The 18,114-nt window shown below is 38.1% G+C and overlaps 1 protein-coding gene across 2 annotated transcripts in view; it reads right to left on the bottom strand.

Annotated features, from left to right (window-relative positions):
• The window catches only part of LOC135075331 (uncharacterized), a 90,721-nt gene extending 77,305 nt beyond the window's left edge, over positions 1 to 13,416 (bottom strand). For both annotated transcript variants that reach the window (XM_063969748.1, XM_063969749.1), the window contains exon 1: positions 12,937 to 13,416. The gene's annotated coding sequence lies outside the window, so the exon portion shown is untranslated. The remainder of the gene's footprint in view (positions 1 to 12,936) is intronic.
• Positions 13,417 to 18,114: the final 4,698 nt, after the last annotated feature.

Below are 18,114 nucleotides of genomic sequence, written 5' to 3'. Positions count from 1 at the left end.
TGAAAAATCTAAACCGCTTAAGTTAGACGCTTGAAATTTGGCATGCAGGTACCTTAGTAAACTTGAAGCTTAGTTACAACAGGATATTGCAAAATTCCCACGGGAACGGGAGTTAGCGGAAAAAAACATTTGTATGAAAAAATCTAAACCGCGTAAGATAGATGAAGGGGGTAAAACGGGATCCACGCGTACGAAGTCGCGGGCGGCCGCTAGTTTTTAAATAAACCATCGGGTTCTTTTCTAATTAATGATATCATAACGTTTGAAATTAAATCAAAAGTTGACTTATATAGGCATGTACCTAGGTTTTTTAGGACATTTACTTTAAAAGTCTGATCATACTAATAAAAACTCATAAAACTAATTTTATTAAAATCAAAATCAAAATCAAAATCAAAAATATTTATTCAGTTTAGACCACAAGTGGCACTTATGAACGTCAATAGAAAATAATAAAAAAAGAAAAAGGTAGCCCTTATGGGGCACTTTACATGTCTCCTTATCTTTTGGGCCCTACCAGCCTACCTATTTTTGTAAGTACGCTTTTAAAAGGCACTTTTACACGTCCCAGTATTAACCCTACCACTGTTTCAGGACAATAAATGGCCCAGTGCTGAGAAGAAGCAGCGCAAGAAACACAATCACTATTAATTGGAGTTCTTATTCTTAATGCGTATGGCTACTGACAAATACTCTTGCCCATTATGTTGTATCACCAAAATATGCAACCTCGAACAACCTTTATGTCAAAAACTCTACGTATTCTTCTGATGATATAAGTCCCAAAAAACACTTCATGCACTTAGAATATTACTGGTAAAAAATATTTCCCCAAATCAATGTACTTTTTCCCGCCCGGAACTGCCAACCCTGGGCAGGGTAAGCCGGGGCGCAAAAAGGATTCCCCGGTTCTGCCGGGGGAGATTAGCCCAGCCCTGAAGAGGAAAACAAAATACGCTTCGCAAATACAAAATATAATGGCGTTCCCCAATGGATTTTCGAGAGTTAACTTTGGATATCATTCGAACTAATTTTCTAACAATATTTTAAGGTAAAAAAAGAAAAAACTTTTTTAAAGGTAAATTAAGACAGGAATATAGATCTTTAGATATTAGGTTGTACTATACGTATAGTAAGAAGAGTCGAACGAATATTTATTTACATATATCAGTTTTTTTAACTCAAAAAATATTAGAATTATTAGAAATCTAACTTATAGAGCCTTAACCACCTTTATGTTTATACAGGTTTCTGTATGTTTACTCATTTTTTTTGTTTAAAAAAAATTATTTATACTTACTGCACTTTAGACTGCGCTGGCAGACTAAAACTCAACGCAACCAAAATCCAAATTCCAAAGGCGAGAGAGATCTTTATGTAATTAAGTAGCTATAAATCCTCAGTTTTATTAAGGTCACTTCCTTGGAATCTGAAGTAATTAATAACGAGCAAATAATCCAATATTTTCTATTAGATTATTACGCGTCCACTTCTGACAGGCCGTTTGATCCGCACTGATCCGGTTTTCCTCCCGCCTTATGAATATTGAATCGTACCGGTGGAAATACGTTTCATTGGAGATCGCTGGTGCCAATATTATCTGTAATTCATTTATGATTTTCTTTGACGTCATACATTTATGACATTGTTCTTAAGGATTTGACACACTGGCTGCGGTTTGCGGCCTTCATTTTTTTAAGGTCGGGAAAGGACGGCCAGTTGGTTATGTTATGTGGGAATCTCTCCGCCTCCACGCTCACTAAAGGCGGGGCCTACCCACTAAAACCCGACGGTGTCCACCAGAGCCCAATGAAATGGAGCCGCGAGTGATTGTCCTAACTTGGACATTCGTCTGCAGCTCTGTTTCAGGCTAAAGTCTCGCTCTTCAGCGAGCCTCTCCGGCTTTGAGGGGTCTCTAACCAATATTGTTTTCATAGAGGTTAAAGGGTACGTAAATATCGTAATATAAATTAAAAAAAAAAAACACTCTACAGTTCACCACATTTTCACAACTGAAGGCCCTCCGGTTTCGAGTCGCCCACGTCGTCTAGCTCCGGAGAAGCTGTTAGAGGCAAAAAGAGAGTTTGATGACATGGTTGCCTGCGGGACAGCACGTCCTTCAAGCAGTCCGTGGTCTTCTCCTCTTCATATGGCGCGCAAAGAGTTTTGCTTACCGCTACAGAGGTTTTCACAAGGTCAAGCTGTAGATCCTGGCTACACAGGAGTTACAGTGGTGGGAACGAGAGGTGGGAATAGTCCCGTAGAGATTTTCTCCTCGTGATCCTGGTGCTGCTGGACCCCCGGTCCGCCATAGTGGGTTCCAGCCTGTTCTATGACGCTGCTCAGTCAGCTCTGCTGGAGCCCATTTGAGCCCTATTTTCTTTGACAGCAATCTTGTTGATGTAAAAATGTTCTTATTGCAGAACTGTTTATAATTTACTGGTAAGAAATTTAAACAAACAGGCCTACTCGTATATTTCACTATCCTTTTAAATAAAACAGATAACGCCATCTCAAGATCTTTGTCAGCAAGATAGTTTACAAGTTCTGAAGTTTGGCAAAAAGGCAATCTTTAAGGCGGCCAACTTAAATCCGGGTTTAAGTTGTTAAGTCGTGCTAGCTAAGTTTTTACGAGCTTGTTTTGCTGCGAACATTTTAGATTTCATGCCAATTCTTAAAATCTGTCTTGATTTTCCAATCCTCCTATTTTCAACTAAAATAGTAAGACACGGGTCTTAACGCGACGTTTATTAATGAGTTATTTCTTCTGAATAAGTTCATTATACATCTAGTGACAAACATATTAGTTGATAGGAATGTCCCTTACTCGATAAACGTGGACCAACGAATACGTTGTATCATGAATCACTATTATGTATTAAAGTGACCTAATAAAGGTAGCAGGAAGGCGCTGGATACAGGCCGCTACAAACCGGTCAGTATGGGAATCATTGATGTTCAGCAGTGCTATCCTAAAATGACGGCGATGATGAATCACTATAATATGAGTGTTATATTGTCAACTACAACCATCATGGACCTCGCTGCATATGAATAGTAATCACAACCATAGTAAATACAACTTTGAAGCTGTTGGCAGCTAATGATGTTGCAATTTTATATCAATGGGCATGAGGTTTCTTTCCTCATGAAACTTGTTATATTAGGTTACCTATACTAAATTGACATACAGTTAGCAGTGCTCACGTATCTCGGTTTCGCAATTGCCAATCAAAATTGAATGAATTAGTAGGCCCATCGGGATTGTCTAACTAATCTATGTCACTATCTGCCTGCAATGAGGGCTATCGTTTTACCGCTCACCAGTTAGCGCCACTGTAGAGTAAGGTCCTGTCACTTGCTAGTAGCGAAGACAGTGGCACCAACTGGTGAGCGCGAAAGTGGTAGGAGGACTATCGCATTTGCACTCATCAAGATGGCGCCACTGTAGAGTAAGGTCCTGTCAATCGCCAGGGGTGCCAACTTTTAAGTATAAAAACGATAGGTCTCATTAGCTGAGTTAGCTCGCGATTCGTGATCGCGTATATTAGCAATCAGTTCTAGATAATCGACAACTATTTAGTAATAATTATGTCAGCATTTATACCTGACGCATTTAAAGAGCAAATTATAGGAAATAAAAATGCATTTAGTACTTTAGTAGTAAATTAATGAAAATTTTTTTGATCCACAGGCAATTATTATAATATGTATAATGTAACATTGCTGAAAAGGGGCCTTTTTGTGGAACGCAACATGTCCACATTAAAAGAAGTGAAATATGAACCGATTATGTTTCAGGATGGCGTATTTCAAGTTCATGGCCCCCGTAACTCATTGTCTACGGCCATAAAAATATAACCCCACGATTCGGCAGCGCCCCGCGCTCGATTAGCGGTGCCAAAGCCAGGCGTTAGGGACCCTACACATGCAGTCTTGGCAAGAGACCGAGACTGAAAATTAGTACTAATTGAGTACTAAATAAAAAAGTAACGAATTATATGTAGTTCATGGCTCCCGTAACTCATTGTCTACGGCCATAATAATATAACCCCACGTTTCGGCAGCGCCCCGCGCTCGATTAGCGGTGTCAAAGCCGGGCGTTAGGGACCCTGTACACATGTTGACTTGGCGAGAGACCGAGACTGAAAATTAGTAGAAATTGAGTACCAAATAAAAAAGTAACGAATTAAATGTAGTTCATGGCCCCCGTAACTCATTGTCTATGACCATAATAATATAACCCCACGTTTCGGCAGCGCCCGCGCTCGATTAGCGGTGCCAAAGCCAGGCGTTAGGGACCCTACACATGCAGACTTGGCGAGAGACCGAGACTATAAAGTAGTACTAATTGAGTACTAAATAAAAAAGTAACGAATTATATGTAGTTCATGGCCCCCGTAGCTCATTGTCTACGGCCATATAGCCCCACGTTTCGGCAGCCAGCGCGCTCGATGAGCGGTGCCAAATCCGGGCGTTAGGGACCCTGTATGTATACACTCGCCGAGACTTGGCGAGAGACCGAGACTGAAAAGTAGTACTAATTGAGTACTAAATACAAAAGTAACGAATTTACAGTCAGCAGCACTTCAAACTAAACACAAAATATACATATAGGTATTTAAATGAAAATAATTACATTTTCTTCTTTAAAAAAATCAATCAACTGATTCTCAGTATTTTTATTACTTAGGTGTTATTAACTTTTCTACTTTTTCGATACAGCTTAGAATCCCGAATCAGTAAAAAAACATAATTTAAAATACAAAGATTGGAACGGCCATCGTTTAAGCAGACAGTATCTTCAGGAAGCGATCTTTTCCAGACAATCCAGGAAGTATCAAAATATTTTATGAGTCAATTTTAACAATTCGTAATCTCATAATTTCATGATAGTTTCAACCAGTCTCTTGGAGTCTTCGGTGAGTATTCCAGACACGGGTATTGTGAAAGACTGGGCGGGTGTAACCGCCCTGTTAGTTATTTACGACGCCGAGTGTGCTTTATGTAGGCAGTAATGTGTACTCTGTAGCCGCCCGTTGGCCCACATTCGTTTAATGACTATTTTAAAGAGAATTGGAGCCGAAAGGATTTAGTGGATGTAGAGAGAAATTCATGCTAATATTATAAATGAGAAAGTAGCTTTGTTTGTTACCTTTTCATGCCACTAAAACTTTAAACCACTGAGTCGATGTAGATAAAATTTGGTACAGAGAAAACCCTGGATGCGGGCAGAGCAGGACCGGGTCTGTCTTTGTCCAGTGGACGTCATTTGGCTGAAACGAACGAATGATAGAGAAAAATAAAGGATAATATTTTATTTCGGTTTTTAAAAGGGCGCCCGGGACAATGTCTTTCTGTGATACCTAGACCAAAATTCATGCGAGTGAATTTTTTGGTTCGTTCAGAAACGCGTTTTCCTGCAAAATGTACCCATTACAAACAGTTTGTTTGTTATGCATAAGACTGGTCTTGTTTGAATTATGTAAAAGCATTTTTTAAGTAGTGTTTCGACCATTTGCTAGTTCAATGAATGATACCTAAATATATTCCGATTTGATAACATCAAAGCCACTGCAGGAAAAATAGATCAACAACGAAATTCAAATAAATACCCCCAGAGCGAAAAGGGGGTGGGCAGTGGGGGATATCATAAACCGAATCAACACAAATGGAGCCGCGGGCCAAGCCTAATTTAAATACAGCATGCAAATTCGTTCACTATCCGAAAATTCGTTTTTGAAACAAATTCTAGTCTAAAGCGGATCCTATAGCTTTAAAAAACACATATCGCAAAAGCATAATATGAAATATTTTAACGCGCTAAATCGACTGCACGTCCAGGGCTGTCGAACGCCGAAAATGCGCGCGAATTTTTCAGTAGCAATATTTTCGAGAATTTTAGATCGAAATGTGTTCGACAAAGATGCAAATGTCAAAGTGTATTTTTGATGGCATTTGAATTTTTCTGACTCTTGGAAATAGCTTTGTATTTTCGTCCAATGTTTCGGGAATGTTTTTCGCATATATGAATGGCAGGTATGTGTCTAATCTGACGTGTACCGGACTGCTTTGCTAAGTGGTCAAAATTTTGAATCCCAGTGGGGCCAAGTGTTACTGTCATAAGTATGAGTAAATAAGTGTAGTATTTTTAGTTTATTTTGTATTTTCTACATACGAGTATGTTCGAGTTATATTGTGGCTCCATTCTCTGTGAATCTTTATCTATTTTATCGTAACTTTCGTTAATGTCGTTACGTAAGGTTTTTTCCTAAAATTCGTTTCAGGCGAAAGCCATAAAACATTTTCCATAGACATATTCCCGTTCAACTAGCAATATTTCACACGCTTCCTTGTTGCGAGCGTCCCGTGGGATAGCTGACAATGGCCGGGAGACCGCGAGTCCTTTGAGAACCGTCATTTGCATATTCAGCTTACTTTGTCCATTTTGGCGGTCATTTAAACATATTTTGAGACAAGGTTTTGGGTTTAGGCGGCGAGTGAATAAAATTTTTCGGGAAAAGATTTTTTTTAACTTTGAATTAGAAGAATTTTGATGACATAAATAGACGTTACATTTCTATATCATATACGGCAATAGATTAGACCAAAAATCTAAATTAACCCCATTATTATTATTACAAAAAAGTTAAACGCTTGATAAACGGCGGTTTATACATATAACTTTTTCTTAATAAATGTCAATTTTTAAACTAGTGATCAACGCGAGTTTAACTTTTTGTAATGAGGAAGAACAAGTTAACGGCACAATGTTAACCCTAGCAAACATTTTTTTCAGACAACACAGGGAGATTACAATTGTTATTATGCTCTGATGGTGATGTGTATCATCATCATCATAATACAACAGGAGAAACAAGAATAGCCAAATGTCCACAGATTAACATTCCGAAACGGTGTCACAGAATGACAGTCATTAGGGTATATTTAATGTAATTATAATAATGTCCGGCGAGTGGCAGCCCTGGCGATAATTGCCGCGGATGAGTGGCGCCGGCGAATGCGTACAATTCAGGGATGGAAATAAATTTAATGGATTAATAGTTTTTAATTAATCGTATTCATTTAATGGCTTTACAGCGATATATTCCAAATTTTATTTGTTACTTTGATTTAAATAAATAATCAAATGTACCTACTAAATAGCTTGTATGAAGATTAATTTATTGTTGGAGATAATGTAAGGAAATGCAAGTGTTGTCTCTACCATATCATGTCATTTGATCACTTCATTACTTCTAGCAGCCATTTTAAGTTCACCGTTGCGTTTAAGAAATTCACCTGAACAAAAAGGACACCGCCTCGACAATTTCCTCAAATATCAAGTCCCCGAACTACTTTTTAAATCGGAAAAAGAGCTATTAATGTAATTCTTAAACGCAATGGTGAACTTAAATGAGTTTTTTACTAGTTTCTAGTAAAGAATCAAGCTACCTACCCATTATTTTTTTCAGATTTTAGTGATGGCTAGAAATATCCCATTCTCATTACTTTTTGAACAACCCTAGTATTTCACATTGTTTACAAGCACAGTGGTTTTAATCCATGCTTTTTGTGTACATGATGGTTTTAAAAGAGTGTCACATCCCTTCCCGCCGTGAATGCTCGGCAGTAAATGAAGAGCTTTTTGAAAGCTGTTTCAGCCGCAATATTTCAACAAGTGACCTACATCCGTTTCATTAGGTTAACTCAAGTTAATCGTGTTTCAACATTTACAACGCCTGCAAAGATAATAATTAGCGTTACTGGCAAATTTAATTTATTGTATTTATTTATTAATGTTGTATTACTTTTCTGTAATGCTATGTAGAGCACATTTTTATATTTTCTGCCACTGATTTGGTCATTTTTAAATAATATTTCATTACTCTTCTACTTTTTAGATATTGCCGAATACTCGTAGGTACCTATTCTATAAATAAAAGCAAATATTTGTCATGGTCCACAAGCTATTTCCATCAGGAATGTTATGAATATCCGTAACCGTAACTGAAAGTTTCGGATATCCGAAATAAAAAAATATCCGTAACCGTATCCATAACCGAAACAACATATCCATAACATCCCTAATTTCCATCTGATACATGTACTTTTATTAATTTGATAACAAATATAAATAAATATCTTTGGACAATCTCACACAGCGCCATCTAGCCCCAAAGTAAGCAATTAATATGCTTGTGTTATGGGTGCTAGATTAACGGATATACTACTTATATACTTTTTTTTTTAAATACATACATATTATACATAGTAACACCCAGACCCGTCACAGAAATTAAAATTCATCATTTCAATTTCTGCCCGGCCGGGAATCGAACCCGGGACCTCTCGGCATAGTAGTCCGTTCTGAACCACTACACCAAACGGCCGACATACAAGACATAACAAGTTTTTAGACTTAGAACTAAAAGCCAGCCACTCTATAGAGTTCAATGAATTTGAGTATTAAATGAGGATTAAAAAAACCTTGTTAAATCACATAACACCTTTTCATCTCCTTCTTGACTATAGAAAATTAATAAGTAAAGATCAAACACAAAGAATAAGTTTCACTTGTGTGTTGACTTTAGATGTCCGGAGTTGCAAACCGAAAGAAAAGTAGGGAAAAGTGGGAGGCGGGAAAAATGGAGGGATGCTTAAAAGTTCCGTCTCGTATACGGCCGAAAGCTTTGTGCTTCAACCTCATTCACTAGTTTTTCTTTCACTGTGTGGATCAAGCTCAATTTAGTTTCAGGTCCATTGTTGAAATGTGGTAAAAGAAAAGTTTTTTTCTTTTGTCTTATACTGTTTTGTGCCTATTTCGAATTTTCCAATAGGCTTATTACTAAATAATACATAGTCAAGGAAAATAATTTCGAATTAATGACCGGTAATTTGCCCCAATTAATTTAATAAATTATTAACCCAAAAATATACGCGTTTACTTGAAAACCTTCTGAGGAAAAATAAGATTTCTGGGAGAAAAAAATTTGGGGCTAAAAAAGCTACCCCCTTAAATCAATTTGTCAATTTAAGTCAATTTCTCCCAAAACGTTATGACATCAGCCAACAATTGGAAATCAAAGGGCCCCTGAAGGACCAATGAGTGTCCCTCGGTGACTCCTTTGATGTCCCCGCGTGTGGGACGGCGTCTTCCCTAAACACAATAAGCGGTGTACACCACAGCTTCCCAAAGGGTGGAGGGGACCCCAATGTTAGAGACCCCAAAGATATCACGTCAAAGAGTCACTTAAAAATTAGGGATTGATGGTGAAAACGGGCATGAGACAAGTAGTTAGTCTTTATATCAAAAATATTATATCAAATCTAGATCTTTTCAAGTGAGGCTATTAAATAAAGGTTTCAAGTGTTCCGATAGTATGAAATAGATTTCACTAAGGCATCTCATAAAGTAGCTAGGGCAATGTGGCAAATAGAATTTATGAACCTTTGAAAAAGAGGCTGACAATAGTGACTGAGTTTCTTGCGCTGCTTCTTCTCAGCACTGGCCCATTTATTGTCCTGAAGCAGTGGTAGGGTTAATACTGGGACGTGTAAAAGTGCTTTTTTTAAGCCTATTTACAGAAATAAATGAGTTTTAATGAGAGTTTTAATGAGTTTTTTATGGAATGATAAATTAAGTTTTGCTATAGAAACAACATTGGGATATTCCTATGTGGTGGAAAATTATCTAACGAACCCCCTACACATAAGCGCTGACTTAAATATGTATAGCGGTTTCTAACGCCCGTATTCACAAACATTACTATGAGGTCTCACAGCGCGTGGACGCACAGGGTCACACACGAACCAATCACAGAGCTCTATTCAACGCTGTGCGTTCGATTTGCTGCTTCACTTAAGCAAGCGTCGTTTGTGAATACGGGTGTAAATCCTCGCGTTATTGAAAGTACGAGTAAAACAGGGGTCCTCCCTTTACAATACGAAGTAGGCTGCAACCCCAAAGATTGAGAATCAGTGGCAGCACTTACTTCAGCTCCGTTTAACGTTAACGGCTCGACAGAGCTCCTACCGGCCAGCAGACCTGTTTGTGTCAAAGGGTTGGCCGCAATTATATTTTGTCTGTCTGTCCGAATTAGTTTCCGTTCTGCCTTGTCAAGTTGTTGGAAATTTCTTATTTTTGAGATCGAAATGACGCCATTTTTATGATGGTTCGTATAATATGAGAAATAGGTATCAGTTGTTACAGCAAAACTACGTTAGAAAATCGTAGGATCAAGTAGAATGACATAACTTACTTTCTGTCGCAAAAAACCTTGAGGGTTGAAAATTAGTGTGGTAAATCCATTAGATTTTTAGGATACAAAGTTTTTTTGGGGTCGTCGGATGGGCGATAATTTCAGTGACTGACCAAAACCTATTAAGCGACTCGAACTACGCCTCTCGTTCCCACCGCTGCAACTCCTGTGAAGCCAGTGTTGCTGGCAGTTTGGCCAGCAATCCTCTTTTGATAATTGTTTATGGTTTTTTTACCTTTTTTAAATATTGTTTTAGATTTTGAAGTTGCTTTTTCTACTCTCTGGTGTTCTAGTAAAAATGTCTTGAGCAATATACTGTTTTGGGCCTATTTTGGAGTGTTTCCTTGCTTCTTGCATAATATCATCACCGGCAGGCCTATCTATAATATACAGTCCACTCCATCGTCTTTTAACAGCCAGGATCTACAGTTTGACCGCCAATAAAAACCTAACCAGTGAAGGTCAAGTTTGTTCCCGGAGAAAGTTCGCAACGAAATTAATCAGAAGAACAAAGGAGGACATACAAGTCATAATCGCCTTATTAATCTTGACAAACTTGGAAACAAAGGGATGATGTTTATTTTACAAGATTGTCCATCTCGAAGTGCATATTTATCAGCTAGAGCGGGCACAATAAGCCCCGTTACCCACTAACCCCGACCCCGGGGACGGGGATAAATGGCAGTCGTCCCGCTTTGTGCCACGTGATGAGCCAGCCTATTTTTAGCCACCGCTTTTCAGAACTTTGTTAATATTTCAAATGAAATGTTTTCTTGAATGTATGCCGTGTGGGATGATATGGAAGTAGCTGAGTTGTTTTGGGTTTTATTTTCATAGATAAACGTGACTTTAGCAGGGTTCAGAGGGGAGGTTACTCTGTGGACCGTTACCCCAGACCTGGCCAAAATGAAGAAGATGAGGAAATTAAGATTTAAGATGATGATGATGATACTAACTTGATTGGGCATAAACTTGTTAACAAAAAAAAAATTTGAAATCTTTTTAGTGAACTCAGTTTAGTGTTTTTACCAAGTTTAGTTATACTTAACAGGGAATTTTACGAAAACCCATTTTCCAGGTAGGCAACTCTTAGATCCCAATAAACATTCCAGACTCTTGACAAACTAATACGGCTACATTCATTTCGTAATCGTTTCGCTACCCTTTAGAGTAGGCGCACACCGTTGATTTTTCGTCGGCCGATAGTTTAGTCGGGCCTGTCGGGCAGTTGATCAGTATGGGTATGTATGGGAGTGCGCACACTACGCCGATTCGATTTGGCCGATTCTTCATACAAATTAAAATCGGGCACAACTATCGGCCAACTAAAAATCAACGGTGTGCGCCTACTCTTTATTGTACGAGAAAGTACTACTACTAAGAAGTAAAGAATGACAGTAATATTGATATTAAGTACTCGTGTCTGGTCGGCTTTACTTTTCGGGCTTCCTAAACAAAGTGACTACTTATACCCGTTTTCACCATCAATCCCTAATTTTTAAGTGACCCTTATGGTAACACATAACAGGCATTTTGTTTTCATATGGGCTACTTAAAAATTAGGGATTGATGGTAAAAACGAGCATTAGTAGACAGTTTACAGTTCGAAATAACTTCGCTCTGTGACGCGTTTTCGATATTGAATCTGTCACCATCCAACCAGGAGGGCTCGTATTCTTCGCATACTTACCTACATTATTACTATCTCTAAAGGATTTTGAATAGATAAAATCGCATATATCTATTCTACCACACTTCAGCATTTATGTAATCACAATCAATAAGATATCGAATCAATATCGAATGTCACGTTGTCTAAAAAATAGTTAAAAATAACTAAATTTTTTAACCCCGTAATTTTGTCAAACTTGTTTCCAAATCCTGGCTCTCAAAACCAAGTCGCTGTCAAATTAAAAGAAATACTTTATAGTAAATGGCTACCACCTTCTCTATGGGAGGTCTGTTCTACCAATATAGGGTGGTTAATTTGATATAATTCGACTTGCTGGTTTCGATGATCACTGAAATCGTATAAAGCAGTGTCTTCCCAAATGTTTATTGGCGATAAACCCGATTGCCCCACGCAATAACCCTGCCATATCCCGGTCGTTTAGGTAGGTTCGTATACTGGCAATGACAACTTTTTTAATTTATTTTCTGTACCTGATTACACTCGTACTCGTTAGTACTAATCTACATTTTAAATGGTTAATACCAACTGTCTAGTTAGCATAGATTTCAAGTGAAATCTGTCTGTTTATATGATTTTTGATTGTTTCATTTTAAGAAAAAAATACATTTTTCTACAATATTTTTTTAATTCATACCCAATAATAACAATATAATGTTATTATACCCAAGTATATCATTTCTATTTCATTAGAATTTAAAAAGTAACTTTTAGAATGTTTTTGACCAATTTCGCACAAAATCATCAATATTGTTTCCTTTAGCAGATTTGCCTAATTTTGTTTAGATAAAAAAGTTTCATTAACGAGCATCAATCAGTTGGTAAGAGTTTTTGTAGAGTTTATTTTTTGTAACTTGTGCGTAGAGACAAATAAATAAAATTTTATTTAATACGTAACACCTTAAAAAATTTAATACAGCTCCAATCGTGCAACAAACAACTTAAAATTAACACAAAGTTAAAATAATTGATCATTCAACTCACGTCAGCTCGCATAATTTCCCAGGTCCACAGCCACAGATCACTCAATGTCCGATTTAACACGAAACGTCACCAAATATTTATAATCTGATCAAGGAGGCTGAATCAAAACCACACTGGCTGGAAAACGACTTCATTCATGCACTGGCCATTCTCACTTAACGAGGTTATAAATCCAAATTTAAAATTGACAGCTCGAAAAATGCGCGGCAAATATTTTTATCGACACGGGCATTGTTGGCTATAATTATTTTCCGGCTTTTTTGTCAGTATTTAGTGAATTTTCGATACAGATCCGAGATTTTATATGTGAAGGAACGTCGTCCCGCGGCCCGGGAGATCCCTCGGGTTCCGGAGGCTGACTCTGGCCCGTCCGACACTCGAAGCTGCGTAGACTGACATTCCCCTCTTGCGTAACTATTGTTATAAATTAGAATAGGTTTTTTTATCGCTGTTTTATTCTTACACAATTTAAAATTTTCATAATATACCAACTAAAATTGCAAACCGTTTTAATGCTAGTTTGTGTGAGTTACGGTAACTAAATACGATAATTCTACTTTACGCTGTGATTAAATATGAGAAATAATTAGATGTTAAAAAAAGCACATTATTAATGGAACCAAAACAAAACAAAACAATTAAGATCTTAGTATTATTTTAACTTTAATTATTTAGATACAAGTCACTTTTGAAACCACAGAGAATCCACTAATATTTCGCAGCTTATGCAGCTTCGACCGGCTCACATCTTTCGGGAAAAACCTCTTTGCGCACGCGTGAACTGGAAAACTAGAGCGAGACAGCGATAGAGACCACGTTAATTAGAAGGAGACAACTATGTATTTGAAAGTAAGTGCATATAATCCAGTCAATTTATTTTCTAGGCACGTTCGAATTTTAAAAGATATATTTTGATAAGATGTTCACTAGCGCTAGTCACCAGGAAGTTATAATTCGTATCTTTTCTATGAGTTCAAAGTTTAGAGCCTATTTAGTAGAGATTAATCAATTATTAATAATAGAGTTTTCTTATTATTTAGACGACATAGTTTCGTGTAAAGTTTATGCTACGTACTTACTTAGATGAATTTTGCGTGACCCACAGAGGCATCGAATCTCGACAGACGCATCGTTATAACTTTATGATCAGAATGTTTTTTAACATTGAAAATGTGAACGAAGGTCAAGGTTGCCATGGCAATGAAAATCTATTGCTCAGTTGACGTTTCAAGAAATTCTTAATTAATAGAACATTTTGTAAGTTTCTAACTATTAACTATAAGGCCTCTTCCATACGAACGTATTGTCTGCAGATTGTAAATCTTCTTTTATATATATTTTTTAATTAATTTAAGACTTGTTACACATTACCCTCGTTATAATTAAGGTTACCCGTTACTTCTTCATGGTAAGCTAAATATGCTTGTATTATCGGTGGGTTCACCACAATAATCCAGTGGCAGCGGGATTCGAACCCGCGTTCCTCGGATCACAAGTTGGGCAATCCGACACCTTCACTGTTCGGCTATTGTCACTTCTGAGTCCAGTTGAGTTAATCCAGTCAAAAATATAAAAAATCAGAACGTATAAAGATAATAATAGAACTGTATTTTTAAATAATGTAAGTATACTCGTACATGTACTGTTGGTGTACCTTTCCAAATAAAAAATTCTTCTTCTTTTCGTGTCGACAACAAACCTACACAGTGTCAGCCCAAAACTCCGCCACAAGAGTGGCGTTGTCAGTAGCACTCATCAAATCCTCCTGAGTGCAGTTGCTTGGGCACTCACGGCATGACATCAGGTGCTTCATCGACCGGGGAATAAAAAATTAAACAATGAAGTTGTTAAAGAAAAATCAAAATAGATTTTGGCCTGTTAAACTAAACAACTATAATCCTGGCAACCCCACATCTGTCAGCTCCTTGGTGGGAACTATTTGGGTAAATAATAGCCCGTTACAAACCGCGGCGTAAAACGTCAATACTAACTCGCGACCCTCTCTATTATTCAGGATTGCAGCCCTCCGGGCCCTCACAAACTGAAACTAACAAGTTGGGCCTGGACCGAAAACAAAGAATACGGGCCCATAGTTGGAAGGCCTTTCACAGAGCTTCAGAGTGTTTCAGGGTGTGACTTTTACCCGATTACCGCAAAAATCTATTTTTATTTATTTGGTTTTTCAACAAAGATAACACTATACTTAGGCTGGGTTGCACCTTACTTTAACTTTGACAAACGTCAAAAATCTCTCGAACTCCATACAAAAGCTCGTCCGGCGTTTACCCGTGGTCCCCCCAACATGTCCCCCTGGTGGGTCCACGGGTAATTTTTTTTACCCGTTGTCCCACCGTTCTGAACAGTGTTTGCCAGTGGGTCTACGGGTAATTTATTTTAACCATGGTCCCACCGCACTAAGTGGCAAACATTGCTTGTCACCTAGCCTAGGTATCTATAATATTATAAAAAAATCTATAATTAATATAGAAAATAATTATAGGTAGGTACGGCACTATAATATCTTTATACTATCTTCACATCACACATGTGGGTTAAAGCACAGAATAATAATAAGTACTACGTACAGAAGTTTTACTTCGCGAAGGTATTTATAAAAATGTATGCTCAATGTCATTAACAATATGGTGTAATTTAGCCTGTCTCAAGAGTCAAGCACCATTTTGTTGACAAACGTCAGTGATCGGCACTGCGCCGAAGCTATAGGGCTGACTTCGGTAAAATGATGTGACGTGAGGTGCCAAACTGCGGAAAATGGTGGAGGAAATACATGATTTAGCATGAATTATCATGAATAATATTAACTACTCATTTACCTCTCAGTGTCTTGAGGCAACTTAAAAAAGTACATTCTGTGTTTTTATTATTATTTAGGCAGTTAAATACACAGTATTTGAAAATGGTGTACTACCATTTTCTTTATTTTCTTCCATCATAACTACACAAGAATACGCGTGCGTGAGTCAATGTTCGCTCGTATGTGAGGCCTTGTCGAATAGTATCCTGTAGGTGGGCCATCGTGCGTGTTTTGTTTTCGATGTAAACTCGCGGAGATGAACAGGCCTGGTTAAAGTCACTCATATCCTTCTCGGCGTTTGATATTCCATGCCAGACATAGGTGACATGCAATGTTTGCCACTTAGTGCGGTGGGACCATAGTTAAAATAAATTACCCGTAGACCCACTGGCAAACACTGTTCAGAACGGTGGGACAACGGGTAAAAAAATTACCCGTGGACCCACCAGGTGGACATGTTGGGGGGACCACGGGTAAACGCCGGTTTCGTCAAAGTTACGGTCAAAGTTAGGTGGTGCAACTCAGCCTTATTGTAATTGAAAATGAAAATGAAAAATGTTTATTTCGTTAACAACAACAATAAATAGGATTTGAGGTGGACTCTTTCTTGTAAGTGCAATGGCACCTGTGCCAGAAGGAGTCGCTCTCCCTTAACAAATTAACATTAACATTTTTTTTTTATCATAACCAAAAAGTAACAAAATCACCATATATTTTAGGTTGCGTTTGGTGTGTGTGTGTGTGCTTGCGTTTCCGTGTGTGTGTATGTGTGTGCTTGCGTTTCCGTGTGTGTGTGTAATTTACAATACAAAATTATTAAATGTCATAATTTTGTTATGTTATTTATGAATTGCAGACACGAAGACTATGTCATAAAACAGGCCTTAGCACTGCCAAATAATAAGAATGGTTCACCCACTAGCCCCCTGGCGGTCCACGGTGGCCAAGGAATTAGAGCACCCTAGACAAATCTTTCGACAACCCAGGACAGACTTGTCCTAGCGCCTCAGAACAAGGATTTTATTCAACGACACAAAACAACATCAAAAAATTAAAACCAAACTAAAACTAACTAGAATGGTCAATCGTAATCATTTGTGTAGAAATATTGTGTATCTATACTAATATTATAAAGCTGAAGAGTTTGTTTCTCTGTTGGTTTGTTTACTGAAATGCGCTAATCTCAGGAACCGGTCCGATTCGAAAAATTATTTCAGTGTTAGATAACCCATTTATTGAGGAAGGCTAGGCTATACTCGTATACCATCACGCTACGAGTAATAGGTGCAGAGCAAAAATGAAAAATGTCGCGAAAACGGGTTTATACGCGTACGAAGTCGCGGGCACAGCTAGTCAATACAAATTAACATTTTAACGATCGTACGTGCTATCGATCTACATTATCCTGTCATCGTAAAAGACACGATCCACTCGGTTCCGGCGCGCGCTCGCTCGCTCCAAGATGCAATGGGTGCGATGAGCAGGGTCCCTAATTGAAACCGGTTCGCACTGACTCGCATGTGCGTGATGATAGCTGTATTGGACCTTCACCTTTGTTCCAAGAATGTAATCTAAAGGTGAGTATTAACTAGAGCAGCAGTTCCCGAATAGTGGAAAGGCCGCAAGGGTTCCGTAAAAAATATTATCCCACGTTTCGTGACCGACGTTGTACGCTCGCACCGACTTGTTTACGCACAAGGGAGGGGCAGGGCGTGCGGGCGAATCAGTACGGGGGTTCCGCTAGGAAAAGTATAATCAATTAGGGTTCCTTGGCAAAAAAAAAATTGGGAAACCCTGAACTAGAGCGTTTACTTGTAACGTGGACGAAAGCTTGAGGCAAAATGCCGATAGTGATGTCCCGCATTCCCGACTCAACGTCAGGTTTTTAAGTGGGTAGGCCCTGCCCTTCTGGCAGGGAGAACCCCACATAACCCACTAGCTGCCCCCGCGGCTGGTGGGTATACAAATTCATTTATTTTCTTGAAGAAGAAAATAAAGAGCATTTACTAGTAACAAAACAACGAGCCGATCTATGATGTTCTAGTTTTCACCCTTTCACGAAGCAGACGTCGTATTATACCATTCATAAGAACGTTACATGTCATAGAAATGCTCTAGTCTATACTCTCCTGAATAATTTTTCTGAAAGACGAGTATTAATGATTTTTCATTGTCCTAAAAGGCGATTGAACAAATATGCGAACATCATAAAACTCAAAACTCATTTTATTGCAAGAAAGCACTTTTACCTTATCGGCCTTAAATATGAAAAAATAATGTTTTTACGTAAATCGATTGAGTTACTGATTTTGAGTCGCTTCTAAGAATTTGGACACTGATTGCAAATTCACCCTATATATTTC

The sequence above is a fragment of the Ostrinia nubilalis genome, chromosome 10 (assembly GCF_963855985.1).
Source record: "Ostrinia nubilalis chromosome 10, ilOstNubi1.1, whole genome shotgun sequence".
Taxonomy (NCBI): domain Eukaryota; kingdom Metazoa; phylum Arthropoda; class Insecta; order Lepidoptera; family Crambidae; genus Ostrinia; species Ostrinia nubilalis.
Note: the sequence above shows the minus strand (reverse complement) of the source record. Positions and strands in the feature narration are given on the sequence as shown.